This window comes from Rhineura floridana, chromosome 5 (assembly GCF_030035675.1).
Source record: "Rhineura floridana isolate rRhiFlo1 chromosome 5, rRhiFlo1.hap2, whole genome shotgun sequence".
NCBI lineage: Eukaryota > Metazoa > Chordata > Lepidosauria > Squamata > Rhineuridae > Rhineura > Rhineura floridana.
Window position 1 is genome coordinate 143,542,644 of NC_084484.1, and position 19,593 is coordinate 143,562,236.

The following is a 19,593-nucleotide window of genomic DNA, read 5'->3' on the forward strand; positions in this document are numbered from 1 at the left end:
TTCACTTACCTTTTTCCCCGCTGTTTTTTGCGGTTTGCCATCAATCAAGATGGCAGCTGAGGTTTCCCGAAGGGGCTGAAGCCTCTGCTGCCATCTTGGTTGATGGCATGCATGCGTGCTACACATGTGCATTGCTGTCATCAACGAAGATGGTGGCAGAGGCTTCAGCCCCTTAGGGAAACCTCGGCCGCCATCTTGATTTATGGCAAACCTGTGCACGCAGCTGCAAAAAAAGCGGAAAGGTAGGTGAAGAGGGGGGGATGGGATGGGACAGCGGGCGGCTCAGAATCAGCCTAGAGACCCTCCTCAGCTTAATCCGGCCCTGTGCCTGGTGCCTCTGGTGTCACTGATGCCTCTTCCCTTTCTAAATCCAGCTTGGCATTTCTTGCTCCATATACGGTAAGAGCCTTTGTTGTAGAATCTTGAGCATTACTTTACTTGCATGTCATATTAAGGCAAAACTTCAATAATTACTGCATTCCCTGGGATCCCCTTTCTTTGGAACTGGGATGTACGTGGAACGCTTCCAGTCTCTCCTCCATATTGATTATTCAATCAATTGATTATTCAACATCCCTAACCTTGGTTTAAATTTCCCTTTCATTTCTCTAATCTTTTGGAATAGGGCTCTTGTTCTACCCTTTTTGTTGTCCTCTTCTATTTCTATACAATAACCATTGTAATAGTTCTCTTTGGCCCTACATACTAGTCGCTGCTTTGTTGCATTTAGGGTTCTGTGTTTCTATCGCCTTTAGCTTTTGCTTTCCTTCTCTCTTTAACCATTTTAAGAGTTTCATCAGTCATCCATTGAGGTCATTCTCTCTTTTTAACTAGAGGTATTATCTTTTTGCATGCTTCCCTGATAATGTCTCTAACTTCACTCCATAGTTCTATTCCAATCTACTGCCCTAAATAATATTTTTATACCTCTAGTCTCTTTTTGTCTGTAAGAAAAATGCAAACATATTTCCTTCATATTTAGATGCATTTTACCTCATTGATGTAGACCTTTTATTACACATATACTTACACACACCTGCTCTAGTTCCTGAAAACTACATTTTGGTTGACTGCCAAAGCCTAATTCACTAATATGCAAAAACCCTTATGGTTTAAGAATGTACCTATAGCCAACAGATATTTCTATCAAACTTTAAAAAGCAAGGAAACTGACTGCTATATAAGCAGCTATAGTGAATGCACCAGGGGAGCAGGAGACCTGACCTCCTCTCTGAAATATTGTACTGCCTTACAAATTTGTCAAAATGCAAACACAATCTGGGTTGGTCTTTCACAGTCCAGTCCATTGAGATATTTGTAGGGCAGTACAATAACTCAGAGAGGAGGTCAGGTCTCCTGCTCTCCTGGTGCGTTCACTATAACTGCCCAATTTTCTTGCTTTTTAAAGTTTGATAGAAATATCTGTTGGCTATAGGTACGTTCTTAAACCGCAAGGGTTATTGCCTATTAGTGAATATAAATGAGATGTCACTATGGTTCTTTCCCTCTCCACCAAGCTTTATTAGACTGTACTAGGCAAAGCACAGCATGTTCTATATTTTGACACTACTGAAATAATCAGATACATATGCCTTCAAAGTTACACTTGGAAAATATAGTTCTTTCATAATACAAATAAATTGGGTTGACTAAAAAGGGCATGTGATGGTAGGCAGAGCCTCACACAATGATTTCACAAATATAGTCCTCACATAATACAAATAAATTGGGTTGTATCCAATACATTGAAAAGGTGCAGATGACAGTACGCAGATCCTCACATCATGATTAACACTTCTGACATAATCTGGCATTATGAGCAGTGAAACATACCTAACTCCGGCTGAACTGTGGGCTGTGACATTTACAACCATGAAATTTCCCAATAACTATAGTAAATGAGCCAGCGTGGTGTGCAAAGCACAAATATAAGGCATGTTAAGATTTCTTCTCATAAAATACTTAAAACTTGAAGCATATTGATGACCAACATCAGGCTCTAGGTATCTATTTCAATTTCTTTTGGTACAGTTAGCCATAACTTGCTACAAAATTGGCCAGAGATTTCTCAAAAAAAATGCACAATGACAAAAGAAAGTGGCCCAAGTGACTCTTCCTTCTACCAAGACCGCAGCAACAATCTTAACTATTTGTGGGCCATTTTATTTGTGCACATTAAATTGACAGTATATCAGTACAAGATGTGCCCTGGTAGATTCTGGGATGATGCCTTATTAAGGCAGCAGGTAAATGGTCAATAGCTACAATAAAGTACAAATGTGGACCTTACCTCTTCTAGATAGCCATCTTGTTCTTTCATGCAACCTTTAAAAGGTGTTCGAATTTTATTCCACAAGATGTTTTCAAAGCCTCACATTGGTGGCTCCCCCAGCCTTTAAAAAAAAGTCACTTTTCCTTCCTCATTTTTAAAAAGTGTTTTCTTCTATTCTATTTTTGTTGTATTATTTGTATTATTGTAGTACAGTAAAGTACAGGACAGAAGAAATACAAGAAAGGGCTACATTTTCAGCTAGAAAGTTTGTAAAGTGGGTTACAAAAAAAAAATTCCCTGGTAAAAATTTCATATTCAACCTGTGTCAACAGTAATTGAAAGTTATTAGGCGTTACATACCAAATTAGTTGACGGTTTATCTATGTCTAGTTACCCAGGGGAGAGGGGAACTGGAATATTTGCATGGCAAAATCAAACTGGCCTTGGGTGACCCCCTCTATTTGCAGGTACAGCATAAAAACCAAGTTTTAAATGGAGAATGTAGGACAAATCACCCTTCAGCCTAAAAGAGTAATGCCAAATTGCCTAAGAGCAAAGCCCATACTACTGCATTTGTTGACAAAGGGGTAGCATTCACTCATGCTATCAGTTCAGGATTACCTCAGCACAGCCAGAAGGGACAAAAACAGAATATTCTGTTATCCTAGGAACCTTTTTGAAAACTTAATCCTGTATCTACACAGCAAAACTGATAAGAGACACAATTCTGACTCTGTTAAGATTAATGGAAATTTGTTATTGCTTCCAGTAGGGTAGTATTTCACTTATTTGTTACATTAGTGCTCTTCCCTTTCTCCTAGGTTGTAGGTGCGAGATTCCCAACAGTCTCATCTAGCTACAGGTGAGGCCTAGTCCTCTTTAGCTTCATGGATTTAAATATATTCTTAATTTATTTTAGTTGTCTTTTTACCTATAAAAATTGCAACTATCTCTTATCATGAAATCTGATTAAAGCACATTAGTGTTCATTGCGTATTTTAATGTTAACCTTTTATACATTCATACTAAAAAAATCCTCTTTATGTGGGACACACTAAGTGCATTATTACAATCAGTGAGAGGGCTTTCTTTTCTTTTTTTTTAAAGGTGCTTGTGATCAGAGTCAAGGGTGAAAGAGGTTCTAACAACCCTTCGTTCTAACTAAATGAGGGGGAGAAATAATTTCCATGACAATATGACTGCTGAGCTAGCAGGGTTCAGTTATTTATATCCCCCTGTTCACTCTGAGTCTATCTCTTCCCTTCATGGAAGATTTGCTAACTTAAAAATCAACACACATGAGCCAGAAATAAAATAAAATAAAAAATCTAAAGTCTATAAAAAGTACACAGACCAATCTGCTTAATTATTAACAGGTAAACACATTGCATCCTGAATTATTTACTTAATCTTTTTCAACTACAAACCTCAGACTTTTAGAGCATGAAATACGTGCTTTCTTAAGAACACAAAACAATTCCTTTAAAAAAACATTTTCTGGGGAAAAATACAGCATTTAGTTAACCCCAGACTGCTGTTGTCCAAGTTTCTCCTTCAGTGTGTGTTGACTGAGGCACAGTAGTAAGCACTGTTCAAGTATCAAGTGCTTGCAAGTGCAGTTGGTTTGCACACCAAACTTGTTTTGCAAGTGCATCATTCTTTCAGTACAGCCATCATTACCTCAGACTTCTGCAGAATGCAAAAATATATCTTTAAAAAGTTATTTCCTTAAGACGTCACATAGGGGGAAAGTTGGTAAAAGTCAGAGAAAGATGTTCAGATGTTGTACAATAAAAGCTCAAGGAAACATGTGTTGTGGTATTAATTATTCCAGTACTTTATATGTACAGCTGGAAAATATGTGAGGGACCCTTCCTTGTTGAAGGCGGGGCGTGTTTGTTCTTAAAAGGGACCAAAAGTTATTTTCAAGGATGTTTCCTTACTGCATTTCTTCCAAAGGACAGCAGACCTTCTTCTCAATTTTCTCTGTTCTGCAGAAAGGAGGGCAAGAGTTCATTTTTTAAAAAAATCTAAAGATTGAAACACGTCAGGAAGTTTTTCTAATACAGAGCAGGAACTCTTTCTCTCAGTACCTGAAAGAAAGCTAGGAACACAGAGCGAAACCTTCTGCAAGCAAAGCATACATTCTATCACTGAGCTACAGCCCTTATGAAGAACTGCTGCTTTCACCCAGCAGTGTTATAATGAGAAAATACTTTTCAAAAATAGCTGAAAAGGCTTGAAACACTTTTGAAAATGTTGAATGATGTACCCTTTACTAAAACCACACTGTTTGGATATTTTGTCCTTGCTTTTGTTGTCAAGTCAGCACAGATCCTCATTTTTAAAGTTGGGAGAATCAGTTCACTCTTCGCAAAAGAAAAAAAAAAGACTAAAGTGTGTAAAGGATAAATATTCTAAAATGATGGAGAATACTGGGGGAATCCCATTTATTTTTATGCCCAAGAGAAGTGAATGGAGATGTAATCTATCCTTGCCAGTTTACCTTCACTATTTCCTTTCCTTTCCAGCCAGGAAGAGATAAATTAAGGAAGCCAAGGCAAAGACAGAAGCTAAAAAAGAGATTCTCCAGGCCAAGATCAGCAAAGGTGATGGATACAGACAGAAATGAGTGAAAAGATCAAGTGATGGAAAGAGAGAGAAAGAGGGAGGGAGGGAGGGAGGGAGGGAGGGAGGAGAGAGAGAGAGAGAGAGAGAGAGAGAGAGAGAGAGAGAGAGAGAGAGAGAGAGAGAGAGAGAGAGAGAGAGAGAGAGAGAGACCTGCTCTACATAGGCAGCAGAATAGACATATTCAGACACATGTGAACTCTGTATCCGTGCACTGGGCCAGAAGTGCACATGCCAAGTCACACCCAAGTGTTCCCATGCACACTGCCCCATGTGCTCAGTCCCTGACCATACTTGTGTTGAGTGCAGAGCTTGGAAAAGTTACTGTTTTGAACTACAACTCCCATCAGCTCCAGCCAGCATGGCCACTGGATTGGACTGATGGGAGTTGTAGTTCAAAAAAGTAACTTTTCCAAGCTCTGGTTGAGTAGAGAAGGTCTGCAGGGGACTTCTACTCACATTCACTTAAACACAAAGAGAACCCTCTGCATGAGTGGGAACCCAGATAAAGGAGGATCCCCAATCGCGCAAGGTTGGAAATTGTGGTGGGGGACCGACATGCAAAGATGTCAGGGTTGGAGCTTATATATTTGCCCTACACCCATCCACACTGATCATCTGCATGTTCAGGCAATTGCCTGAACCCACGCAATGAAGTGAAAGAATCCTGCTGCCACAGAATGCACTGTACTGTGCTAAAGACTCCAGTGAAATGGTCACATTTTTTAAATGTTGCCTTCATGTAAAAAACAAAACCTTTCCATTCAAAATACAAACTAAGGTATCAGGGAGAAGAGAGACTAAAAATTTTCCATAAGTCTCTATTTTTGGGATTTTTTCTCAACATGGAGGAACTTTCAAAAATGTGATAACTTACCGGTAATATGGAATGGTACATTCCATTCTACTACCTCAGGATTCTACCACCTCATTCTACTTCAGGCGTAGACCAAGGCCTGAAGAAAGAGAGCATGACATCATAGGGCCCCCAAATCCTCAAAAATCAAACTCTATACAGTTTATGGAGAAAAAATGTAGTATTTTTAATGTTACACGATAGTTACCCCAGGAAGTCATCCAAACATTGTATTCACATATTATTTCTTTATTTATTATTACGTTTATATCCCACCTTTCATCCAAGGAGCTCAAGGTGGTGTCCATGGTTCTGCTCCCTCTCAGTTTTATCCTCACAACAGGATAAGGGTTAGGCTAAGAAACTGTAACGGGCCCAAGGCCATCCAGTGAGCTTCATGGCTGAGTGGGGATTCGAACCCTTGTCTGCCAGATCCTACAACACTCTAAGCACTACACCACAGTGGCTCTCAGTAAGAAAATAACCATAAACAAGGTAATTATTTGATGACTGTTACAGCATGAGTATTTGAAAAATCAGGGATGCATCCCCTAAGCTGATATGCAGGGAGTTCAATCCCGCTTTCTGCAGGGACTGGCTGCTCATTTCTATGGGTGTGGGTTTTGGGAAAAAAGTCTGGTAGAACAAATTTGGCCTGTGGGTCGGAGGTTCTCCACTGCTGCCCCAATGCATAAGACAAAGAACAGTCTAGAACAGTCCAAGCAAGTCAGTTCAGAGTTATAATCTGGTATGAGTTGTATCAGAACATCAAAAGTCATTCTCAGTCAACTATAGCTGTCCTTTCTCTACAAAGGAGCCCCTTCCTCACTCTCAGGGTGAAATTCAACTCTCAGATAGATAGGAATCTGGGAATGGGGTCAAAGATATCATCATTCACTGGAGAGAAAGAGGTTTGGATCTCCATGGTGGCCACTGTGGTCACTTGGGTAGTAGTCACCCAGGGTCTCGGGAGGGGCTTAGACCCCTTACTTTTTCGGAGCAGGATCCCAATGTCTCCAGCATCCTATGAGACAATCAGCATGAAAGGGGAGTGTGTTAGCCACTGCAAAGAATTTTCTAACATGCTTCCTTGTCCTTTCCTGCTGATTGGAGCTAGAGTGAAAGGAGGTGAGTCAGTCACTGAGAAGACTCTTCTCAGCAGCTAACATTCTCCCCTTTCATGCTTATTGGCTCCTAGGGACATCTGTTGTTGTGGGAGAAGGCATTAACAAGGATCTCATTCTCAACCCAGCAGCAAAAAGGGGGGGCACGGCTGTGACTAACATGAAGGGACTCTGTACTTCTGAATTTGCCACTATGCTACTAGTAGTGATGGACCTGGTTTCCCTTTTTGGGCCAGCATCCTGAAGAGGTTTAACAGCTACCCCATGGGGCTTTTGGGAAAGATCTAGGGCTAGCTTCCAGGAGTTTGACAACAAGAGCCTCCAGAAGGTTGCCTCAAACCCCTTCCCATGGCCCTTTGTGGTATGGGAGTTGTTCTGGTCTGATGGCTCCTTAGGGGTAGACAGAAGAGGTTGCTCACCTTTGTGGTTAGAGATTGGCAGAAGCCTTCCCGCTCTCTTTCTCCTATCTAGTTTTACACGGTAAGCCTGTTTCATAATAGTCAGTGGCTGGCTCTTGTTATGCTCGCCAGGCTGATGAGCAGGAGACCTCCACATTACCTGATGTTGCTTGTTGGTAGAGCCTTTTACCAGTGTACAAGTGTGGCTTCTGACAGGACCAACCGAGGCACAGCTACAGCAGCTCCTGGCATTGCCAATCACAACTGCCTTAAGGGGGCAGGCTGCCCAGAAGCAGTTTGTGCCACAGTGAGCCCCAGCAGATCCTTAAACCCACCAATACCTCCCCATTTTTGGTAGAAATTGAAGACAGAGCCTCCTCAGTGACTGCTCCCAGATTCTACAACTCCTTGCCAAGCAAAGACCACCTAGCCCCAACTCTGATGACTTTCCACCTGTAAACAAATATGTTTTTATTGATAAGGTCTTTTATCCTTATAAGCTGATTGGTTATGGTCATTCTAAGCTTGCTGGCACTGTTTTAACTTGCTGTTGTTTTTACTGGAATGTTTTACATAACTGGTTTTTATGTTTTTGCCATTTTGTATTTTACCTTGTATTTCATTGGTCTTAGTCACCCTGACCACCATTTAATGGAAAGGTAGAATACAAAATTAATAAATAAATAAATAAAAATTAAAAAGCAAACACCTAAAACATGTTATGTCTGAAGAGGCTCTTATTACCAGGAATATCGGCATTTTCTGCTGGAAATCATGGGGCTCATAGTTCAACCCATGTGATCTGTAGTGAAAAGGGTAGCTTTCCTCCATTTTCCTGTAGTACAATGTCCCTATAAAAGCACTCCATATAGTAGGATTACTATTTATTTAAAATATTTGTATCCCACCTCTCCCTGTGACTTACAATAATTAAAATAATGAAATGAATAAATTCTACTACAATGAAAAAATACAGCAAGAAACATTTTAAAAATTGAAATAGTCCAGATCTAACAACTTCTTCAAAAGTCAGACCTAAAAAGCAATCTATTCTTACTGCCCAAATGCAGGTGAACATAATAATTCGGTGCTCAACCAAAAATCGCTATGCAGATTTAGTGTACTATTTTTTAAAAAAATGTTGTCTTAGGAAGGCTTGCCTGGAAAGACAGTTTAGAAATCATGCAAATCAATAAAACTATACAACATTATGTAAACTGAATGAAAAGCAGACTAACTTATTGCCAATCTAGGTGTGCAGCCATGAGCAGCTGCTTACAAAGAAAGGGCAATTGTCATCAATTACAGAAGAGTGTCGTGTGATCATTTAAAGCCTAAGGCGTGGATCCAATGGTGCCACAGGCAAGCAGTAAAGGACTTGAGCTTGTTCAAGGTTTCTCAATTATTTCCAGTTTTCTCCATTCACTGCAGCCTCTCAAACCACATCCAATGCCAATTCAGAGGGTCCCCCAACCAGTAATGAAACAACTTTTGGGGTAATGCAGGGGACTGCAGTGGGAAGAAAGTGTCAGGAAAACCCCACTGCACACGTAGATTTCCACTTGGACTTATTTGTTCCAATATCAACAGATTTATTCTGGCATAAGCTTTATGTATCACAATAAATCTGTTTATTCTTAAGGTGCCACAAGATTCTTTGTTATTTTTGCGGCAGCAAGCAAGGTACCCCTCTGAAAGTTGCCATCAATTAATTGATCATGATAATGCTTAGTTGGGGGGGTCAGATGGGCATTAAGGCTGCAATCCTATGCATGCTTATTTGGGATTAAGCTCCACTGACATCAGTGGGATGTACCTAAAATGCAGAGGATTTGACTGTCACTTTCATTAATTCACATTTGTGTCAGTTAAGCCTGGAAAGGATGTGAGCACCAGTAGCACCAAGTCTGAACTTTACATTAACACGAAAAAAATACTGGACTGTATATATGAATATTATAAATACATAAATGGGATTTTGGAAAGACATCGGATCAAAATAGTCTGCCTTAAACAGGTACATAGGAGAAAACAAAGTATGAACAAACTTTATAATAAAATAAGAAAAACTGATCTTAAAAAGTATGATCTCAAGGCCATTTGTGTTTAACACTACACTAATACTGAATCAGGTAATCTTGCAAATATTTTTCATAAATGTATTCCTTTTTTTAGTATGAGCAAAAGAAGATTTTGTTATTTCTGAAATTTCATTGCAACAAATATAGAACCGAATAATACATTTTAGTACTCTAGCCACATACGTCATGGGAAACAGTTCACTGGAGAGCACACAATGGCATACTGCAGCTTTCACTCACAATAACCCATTTTCTCACTTCTAAAGGGGATCTATTTGTCCTTCTAGACATGAGCAAACTATTATTCCTGAAGTGCCAAACTCTGAGTGCATGTGCAAAGCTCTCTCCTCTACTCAATTGTTGGCAAAAAGCAACGGTTAGGTACATGCTCAAAGCATTCAGGTCAGGGATTACAGAAAAACCATTGAGCATGCTGCATTAATTTGAACTTCATGTTCTTGTCACAACCCTGTTAGTAACTGCAGTTGAGCAAACTGGGTAGAAATGCCACTTTGAGCCACCTCACATGATTCGCTTTCTATTAAATCTATTTATTTTATGTCCAGGATAAGGTACTGGGCTACACAGATGTTTCCCATTACATCAGAAACTACAGCAAGTATCAAAGTATCTCCATAGTTCATAATGGAAGACTTCATCCCTCTCTACTGTCCACAGGATGCCTTTTGTTCTCCACTCAATGCTTAAAAAACAGACTACTGTGAAACGAATGACCTCTTACACATTGGAAGAATGAAATTTAAAATATACATATAAAATTAAAATAGGAGTCCATATCAGTTAAGAAGCTCCTTCCCAGCCACATGCTCTGTTGTACACATAAGTGCAATGATTACATTGCTACAGAAAAACTCCTCCAAATATAATAAAAGGGGATCTTATACCTTGCTAGAAAATTATTACACATATTTAAAACCAGAATGCACCTTTCAGATTATCTGTAACAGGGAGTGTGCCAAAGTTGATTTATAAAGATCAACTCTGTATTTCTTGTATGCCTTTCTGGATTTGATTTAAAAAATCAATAGGAGACAAGAAAATTGTTTATTTTTTGCTACAGATTTCATATTTTCTGTTAAAATTTCAGTTGCAGGTGGCTGAAGACAGGTTAAGCAGACTGTCAATATTATAAATTCAATTATTTTATATTGCAATAGAAACTGTCCTGGATAACTTCTTTTTTTGCCTGTAGTTTACAATCCAATTTAAAAAAACTGTACTAAGATAACCCAAAGCCTGCACCATGATTTCTGCAATTTGAATAAATTAGGCAAACTTTATTTCACATGATTGTTCGGAAAGGGGGAATGAGCTATTCATAAACCTGAACCTCCTCAAAACAATGGAAATCTAGGATTCACTAGCATGGCCCACTTGCTTTGTTTGGAGGAAACAAATCATGAGTACTGGTTCACACATAAGGCTAAACTGACACGCTGCTTTGTTTCTTCCCAGCACAACACTATAAGGAGAGCGGTGCTATGATCTGTCCACGGTAAGCCATAGTTTGTTGAGACTGTGGTTTACCATAACATATGAACTAGGTCTCAGTGATGGGACCTTGAAAGGTATCTTAAAAATCTGTTTTTAAAGATGCTGAGTTCTGTCCACAGTGTTGTACATATTTTATCTCACTCAATTGTTGTTTAAAGTGTTTTTAAAAATTTGTAAAAGAATATAGAAAAATTCTTTTACAAATGTTAGAGCACTTATTTGTAAAGAACAGTCCAGTTTTGGGCATACAATACAGGTCGCCCTACTTAAAATAGCTGTCATTTAATAACAGAGGAACAATGATAAATTCTATTCAATACACACATTTGTGCTCAGTATTTTGCTCTGTGTTTTGCACATAAATTTCACAGCAAACATAGCCAAAACACAGAAGAGGAACAAATCTTTTGTGCTGATGCAAAATTTGAACGATAGAGTAAACCACAAACATAAGATAAGGAGTTTCCTTCACAATGCAATGTAAATTAAAAAACAACAACTCAGGGATACAAAAGAGAGGAAAACAAAAGATGCACAGAACATAAAAACCCTTTATTCAACTTTTTGTCATTACAGGAATCTAAATGAACAGGAACATATACAACTTTATTACAAACAGGATAATTGTCCACAGGAAAACTGCAGATAGCAGCATCCCACTTGTGTACTAAATTGTAAAATTGCAACTTCGGGGTACCTAAGTGAATAAAGGAATGTTTTGGTTTACCAGAGGAACAGTTCCTACTTTCATCAATGGAATTTCACTGATTTCTTCTATAGATACAAGTAACAGTCTCAGATACTCTTTACAGAAAGTCATATGCCTCCATAAATCTCAGAGCTCGATCGCATAGGAGGAAACCAAAAAAACCCACAGTTGAACTGTGGTTGCGATAGTGCGGTTAAAAACCTTTTGCCGGGATTTAATGCTGTAACTGTATCTCTACATCTGGGCCTACACATGCCAATTACTTAAGGACGTCTGTGAGATACTTAGATTATTAAATGGCCTTTTAGTAGCAGAGGTGGATTGAGGACACTGCCACTTTTGAACTGTGTATATGCAATTGGACTCTGACATTTCATTTGGGTATTTTAAGCCCTAGATGTCATTGTACTTTGTAGACCTATATTAACATGTTTAATGTAACAGATGGGAACTTGTTTATTAAAGTAAACAGGCAGTCAGAAAGCAGCTTTGCAGAGAAAAAAATACTTTCTACTGGGAGCTGAACACAAGCCTTTTTGCAAACTTCAAAATAGAGGTAAGTAGTAATGTAGTAAGCATATATAAAAGTGATTGAAATTCCAGCCAAAGAATCAAAATATTCAGCTTCTTCGTAGGACCCCACCCAGAGACATTTCCCTCTTGCATGCTGTATGCCTTTATGGAATTAGTTCTCTGGTTCCTTTTGCTCCTCTTAACTGAAAAGCCAAGATGAATCTCCCAGTGTATGTTGCTGCTTAGAATTCTTAGTGAAGGAAGTATTGGCTTTTCCACTCACAAGGCTAAATCCATTCCTCCTTCTCCTCTCCCTACTTCCAGCATGCAACTTTACACTGCCTCAGGTTAATGGCCATTGCCCCATGAATTAAGTGAAACAAGAAGCATTCAACAGCTGAGGGTAATGGGAGAGGAGAAGACCTTAATGCTATAGCTTCTTCCAGGCCTATACCACTACACCACAAGACATACTATTATTATTACTACTACTACTACTACTATTATTATTATTGTCTTTATTTATACCCCGCCATCCTTCCAAAACTGGAACTTGCGGCAGCTTCCAGATAAAAACACATATAATTAAAACATAAAGAGTCTAGATTAAAATAAAATTAAACTAATTCCAATATTAAAACCATTCATACTTACAGCTAAAAGAGAATAAAAAAACCAGTTTAAAAATGGAGGAATTAGGCATTAGCCAGACATACCCAGGCAAGTGCTGGGGCTTTTGGCAGCACCCACCATCACTGGCACCGGAGGAGGAGAGGGGCTTTATTTTTGGAAAGGCAATATTGACAGGGGTATCAGCACCCAGTAAACTAGGTTTGCTAGTGATCTGGCAAGTCAATTTCCCCACAAGAGAATGGCTGCAATGCACATGCCATTGGCCGTGCATTGCAAGAAAAGTAACATGACAGCTGTTGAGTACCGTTGCCCAGGCCTGCTGCTCCTGACAATACTTCTCCCAGGCTGTGCACTAGGCAACAGCGAGTGGCATCTGGCCAGCCTGACCCTGGAGTGCTAGACCCACACACTGCACTCTACGGTGCCATGTTAATTTTCTCACAATGCAGGGCCCCCAGGACATGCACTGTGGGCAAATGTGGTAGCAATGCTAGCTAGTATACTCTGTCAGGCTGACAATGCAAGGTCAGTGCAGCTGCCCAACTGCTACCCACTGCTTTCTAGAAAGTCCACCGGCCCTGAGGAGAAAGGGCCTGTTGCTTGGAAGGAGACTCAAGTCCTTGCCACTGGCCCTACAGAGGCCACAAAGGCATCTTGTGGGAAGCAGGATGCTGAACTACATGGATCTTTGGTCTGATCCGGCAGGGCGTCTTTTAGGTTTCTACTCCCCAGCTTCCTCTAGATGACCTGCTTTTTGAGCATTCAATTCAGAACTGCTTGCACATAGCTTTTGTGGAAGTTAGACTATCTACAGTCTTTACTGAGCATTTGTGAGGTGGTTATACATTTTCCCATTAATTGTTTGTTCATCCCATACTTCTCAATGCACTTCCCTGTCACTAGCTGAAAAAAGTCTGTTTCTTTTTAAGGTGGATTTGTTGCGGTAAGAGAACAGACGTGCTTTAATCCACTTTAAACTGCATGAACGTAAATTTATAGTATGTGCTCGAATCCCTACCGAAAAATAGTGCTACTCTGGAGGCAGTGACTTATCTATGACTAATGATTAACACTGAAAATTGGTCACTTGTCATTATTATGTGAAGGAGCATAAAGGTAAAAAGGGAATGTTTGAATGTACATGGCAAAACAGCATTTGGTTTTTATTAATGCTATAATATACTTACACATATTGTTTTTCAGAATTACTGACAGCCTGGTTGGGAGTCCAGAGTCTGTGAGCTCAAATCCCCGCTTGTGTCTCCTGGGTGTCAAGGGCCAGCTAAAGATCACCCCCACAGGGAGTAGCTCAGGGGTTACGTGCCCTCCCACCTGTGCAGCCGTGGGCAAGCTACATAGTCCCAAGGAGCCCAGTTGCCCCCCAGCTGACAGTTGCGGACAAGGAAGGGGCTGGCTTGTGCAGCTGTGGCAAGCTGAGCAGGCCCTAGGCAGCTGGGGAGGACTAGCCTCAGAGGGAGGCAATGGTAAACCCCATCTGAATACCGCTTACCATGAAAACCCTATTCATAGGGTAGCCATAAATCGGGATCAACTTGAAGGCAGTCCATTTCCATTTTCCATTTATGTACCAGTTGTAATCAAGTGCAGGTGAATCTATTTTTTCATTTCCTCCTGAAGCAACATAATACACATTTAAGCAGCCAATTGCAAGGCTGCTGAAATTATGGTGGGGGTGGTGGGGCTCTGAACGTTTTATATAGCAGTGTTCTATATCTATAACACAATTGGGTATACTATTTGCAGGAGGAGGATAAAAAGACTAAGAGGCATTGTGCTGAAAGCTAGGCCTAAAGGTAGCATTTAGCATTATCTTTTAAAGATAGCTTAATAATGGAAATAAAATTAGTTCACACTGATCAGTAAAACCAATCAAACTCTGTTGACTGCAGCTATTATGCCTAAGATCGTAGCATGGTTAAGGTCATAAATCAATCTACCACTCTACTCACTTGGTTATATGGTACTATTCATTCAAACTAAGATACTAACACACTGCTAAATGTAAGTTTCCAGGGGTATAAAAATGTTTCAATATATATGTTTGCTAATAGGAACAACATAGTTATTATTTTCATCTTTAAATTTTTCCACAATTGTGCTGACCATCTTTTTCACATCTTCATTTTAATCTCTATTCCTTTCGGGATTTCGACAGCAATGAGCCTGGCAACTGTTTAATTTTGTATACCTTGCTACTAACTTTGAACACTTCCTTCAGGTATCCTTAATCATTTTCGCAGATTATTTTACAGCATTTAGGTCATTTGACTTTATTTCTTTAAAATTCCTTTTTCTTTGTGTCTGAAGTCAAGTATTCCTGAAAAATTACTTATTGTTAGAGCAGTTCCCAAGAAAGTCAAAATATTAAAGGAAATTAGGATGATAGATTTGTATAAACTTGGGGCTTGTCTATACTACACCTCAAATTTATTGTGTCATCAGGGCTTCCATCTTATTGTCTACCTTTTTCATTCTAGCTGATGTAGAAATGAACACAATGGATACACAGAAGTGAGATGTCTTGTCTCCAAAGAAGCAGAAGCACTGCCATCCACCCACAAAGCTATTAGTTCTTGGCCCTGTAATGGTCAAAATCATTCTTCTTGAAACATGTCACCAGAAGTACTCAGCAAGGGAAGGGCCATAGCTCACTGGTAGAGCATCTACCAGTTCAATCCCTGACATTTCCAGATAGGGGTGGGAATGTCTTCTGTCAAACCCTGAAGAGCTGCCGCCGCAAGTCAGCATACACACTGCTGAACAAGACAGACCAATGGCCTCACTTGATATAAAGCAGCTTCCTATCTAATCCTTACCTTGTATTTAATTTTGCAAGGATTTCGCAGATTGTATTTCGAATCACATATGCACACAAAGAGCATGCTACAAATCTACTTACTCTAGTGAAAATGATGTTTTATTAGGTAGCAGTAAAGTCCTGTGAAAGCCGGTGTAGTGGTTAAGGGGTTGGACTACGACCTGGGAACCAGGGTTTAAATCCCCACACAGCCATGAAATTCACTGGGTGACCTTGAGCCAGTCACTGCCTCTCAGCCTCAGAGAAAGGCAATAGTAAACCCCCTCTGAATACTGCTTACCATGAAAACCCTATTCATAGGGTCGCCGTAAGTCAGGATCGACTTGAAAGCAGTCCATTTCATGTTCAAAGTCCTGTACCACACACTCCTTTTTTTCATATTGCCTCCAACTTCAGTATAACTAAATGGGAATGGCCAATTGAATTCAGCTGTTAAGAGATAGTGGGAATTAGTTCTACATTAGTGGATGTTAAGGCCATCAAAAGACAGCTGTTATTCTCTCTGTGATCAATGTGAACCATTTGGCGGCCATTATTTCATTCAGAAGAAATAATGTTTATTGACCCAGTAAGTTCCCATTTCTAACACGAATCACCACCTTAGACTAGTAGCTTTCTTCAGCATCCAGCTTAAGCAGAAATAAAAGCTTAAATAAAAGAACAAAGCAATTTAGCAGTGTTGACATTTTAAAAAATTGTTTGGGTTCAAAATTAACTTATATGAAGCAATGTTGCCAATTATGGACAAAGACAATTTCCCAAGTGTTGTCTGAATAGACCAAAACAGCTATAACAGTGGAGAAAGAAAATGTGTGCCTTTTTGGCAATGTCTGAAGAACATTGGTATGAGTGGGTGGATTTGAACAGGATTTAACCAACTGCTCAGGTTTTCTTGTCAGGTTCTGGTGATGCTCCACTTTTCTACAGATCACAATCTCACAATATGGAGCTTTCATACATCCAGAAGTAGATCAATTGCCTTTACAATACAAAATTCTAAGGACAAAATGTTCCACTAGCAGATCAGATAAGAACCAAAGCCAAAAAAAGGAATACATTCACTACCAGTTTACTGCAGTTACCCATAAACTATTACAAGAACATTATGTATTGGGGTTCAAGCCAGCAAGCTATTAAAGAGGACTGCACTGATGTCCTCACTGCAATGCTATTGAAGCATTAATAAGCCCTCAGGGCATTGCATTTATGATGAAAGAACCATCAATTAATCATATTTTCAAAAATATTAGCTTTTTGAAAGGACTATGTGCCTTTGCTCTGTCCCCAGGTTGGTTAGTTTTCTTGCTACATCTACAAAGATCACAATCTTTTCATATTTCTGTTCAGCCAAAACAGATACACATATATATTCCACAGTAGATGATGCTAAGCAACACTGTTTTGCAGGCACAGGATGTACTCATTGTCCTGGTTTGCTTTCCATGCTAATCTCTTTCTCTCTGTCTAAACAAAGAGTACATGAAATGTGCACAGATTAAAAGAATATGCTAAAAGGGGACATTTTGTAGTGTTTTGGAACCAAGGAATTCTTATAAAGGTACTAAAAGTTGCTAGGAGTGAGGAAGGAATTATTTTAACCAACGTGTTTAAATACATTTGAATTTATGGGATAAAAACAAACTGAAAGTTTAAATATATCAATAACAAGTCGGTTTTTATACTTGTTAATTCCACTTGTAGAAAACTTTAAAATTTACGATTACTTGCTCATTTAAAAGATACTAATGAACAACTGAACAATAAACCTAATCAGCTAATGCTTTCACATCAGCAACCAATATTCTCCCTTGGGTAATAAAGAACTCTTAGAATTGAGGGCATATGCCAAGTCCTACCCTTGATAAGAGTACATGGATGCAAACCGTATTTTGAACATATATATGAAAGCCAAACGGACTTCCTTTTGAGGTCTATGTTGTGGGAAACTGAAGGAAAAATATAACTAAACTGTGAGCACTATAAAATTTAATTAAGCTAGCCATTTCCCATCACAAGTTAGGAATTAACTTTGGGTTAAATCACACAGAAAATGGGGGTGATGTTCTCAGCTTCATCCCTAGTAAGCATATTCGTCTGCATTAAAATAAATAAATAATCAGTTAATCGTTATGAATCACTAAGTGCTAAGTACTTTTTTCCCTATTACATAAGATCTACATGTGCACAACCTCCAACCCAATGTGGAAAGAGAAGAATATTGGGAGAAGAACAACACTGCATTGGCAATATATTTTTCCAAATTTATAATTTTGTTCTGAAGCAAGGGAAAATTCTGGCATGACTAAAGTTCACCCATTTTTTTTCATGGGCTGAAAAAAATGGAGTTTTCAATAATCAGGTATAGTAATTGTGTGTGTGCTAAAACAATTTAAGAGCACCATTAAAAACATTCTGTAACAGCAAGGTTTTTCTAAATATATTATTGAACATTGGATAAACTTGACGTATTTGCATAATACTGTTTGTAAAAGTGGTGTCAAAGGTTACAATTCTAGGAACCAATGAGTGCCCCAAGACACTGAAGATAGTGGGGAACAATAGTAACTTGGAACCATTTTGGATGAGTCTTTTTGCTTATGGGTGGAAACAAAAAACAAACTCATCCCTGAGATAGCTCCAATCAAGTCCACTGTGTTTTTTCTATAATATCTTGATTAATGAATGTGTGGTGTATTGCTTTTTAAATAGCTATGCTTATGCATTGTTGTTGTGTTATTTTACCTTGTGTGTAATTAGTTACATTCCAATCAAACTTACATTAAAAGCAATAAGCAGTAATTTCTACCTGCACTGGTACACAGAACACCTGGGAGTCATTTTGCAGAATCTACAACTAAATCTCTCTTCATACTTTGCAATTTAACAGCAGGGCCCCAGGCTTTGCTGACATCACAGCATCCAATAAGGTTTTCAGAAAAATGGGTCCCTTTTGACTCTTGCACGAAAACAGTGCCACAAGGCGGCACGACAGTGTGTCAGGAAGTTGTTTTAGTAAGACCTATAGCAAAGGGTGCCATCTTTCTCTTCCATCTCTGAGAAATGGAAAGAAAATGTTCAAGAAGAAAAAATGTTTCATCCAAAAAACATACTTGTGCAACTTTGAAGTCTTTAGATCAGCTTCCAGAGAGCCCTTGGATTTAGGTATGGTGAATTATTGTTACTTTCTGTTTATAGCCTATTGGTGTTCACACCCCCATGCACACGTATAGACGTCTTGTGCTTAAGTTGCAACCCAAGAGAAATGTACAGAATGTTTCCTCTGAAGAACTGACCTAAAACAATTTTACTATCAAGAACAGAAGTGTTATAAAAATGGGCTACAACATAGCACACACACACAAAATCTCACAACTGAGAAAAGCTTTACTTTCAATATTGGGGTAAATGAAATTCCTCTCCATCTGCTGTATATACAGGTCATTTCAATAAGTAACAAAGAGGTCAGAAATTCCTACTATCAGCAAAGTTATTCATACATCTGTTAAAAGACTGACTTGTTACAATGGGAGAAAAACTGGGAAATGCCTGGAATTTCTATGTAAATTAGTGATTCCTTTTTACTGCACATTTTAAATAGGTATCACCATTAACGAAAGTATTATATAAATTAAAGACAGGCAAGAAATAATCCACAAGATAAATAAAGAGTTTTGTTATAATGCCCTAATATTGAGGGGCAGGGAGAATTCTTGCTATAACAGCTCTGTTTAAACTTTGGCAGGCAGGAACAAGTTGGCAGAACATAACATGAAAAGAGTAAATATGTTTCACGGCATATATAAAATTGAACATTCTTCAAATTCCTCAAATGGAAATGTCAATGCCATGGAAATCCTTGAAACGAGGATAGATTAGATAAATGTAAATAAGCAAACCCAAATACTTTCTCCCATGACTATTAAAAAACAAGAGAAAATGATGCAGTAAACTAAAACATTTCTGCTTTAGAGTTCTCCATAAATCACCTTTCCAGATGTTAAAAAAGGCCTAAAACCTGTTAACAA

At 38.9% G+C, this 19,593-nt stretch overlaps 1 protein-coding gene across 19 annotated transcripts in view; it reads right to left on the reverse strand.

Annotated features, from left to right (window-relative positions):
- The window catches only part of ZBTB20 (zinc finger and BTB domain containing 20), a 798,165-nt gene that overhangs the window by 727,617 nt on the left and 50,955 nt on the right, over positions 1 to 19,593 (reverse strand). The window contains exon 2 of one of the 19 annotated variants that reach the window (XM_061628374.1): positions 15,849 to 15,997. The exons of 16 other annotated variants lie outside the window; for them this stretch is intronic. The gene's annotated coding sequence lies outside the window, so the exon portion shown is untranslated. 2 more of the 19 variants (XM_061628378.1, XM_061628377.1) reach the window with 2 other exon arrangements.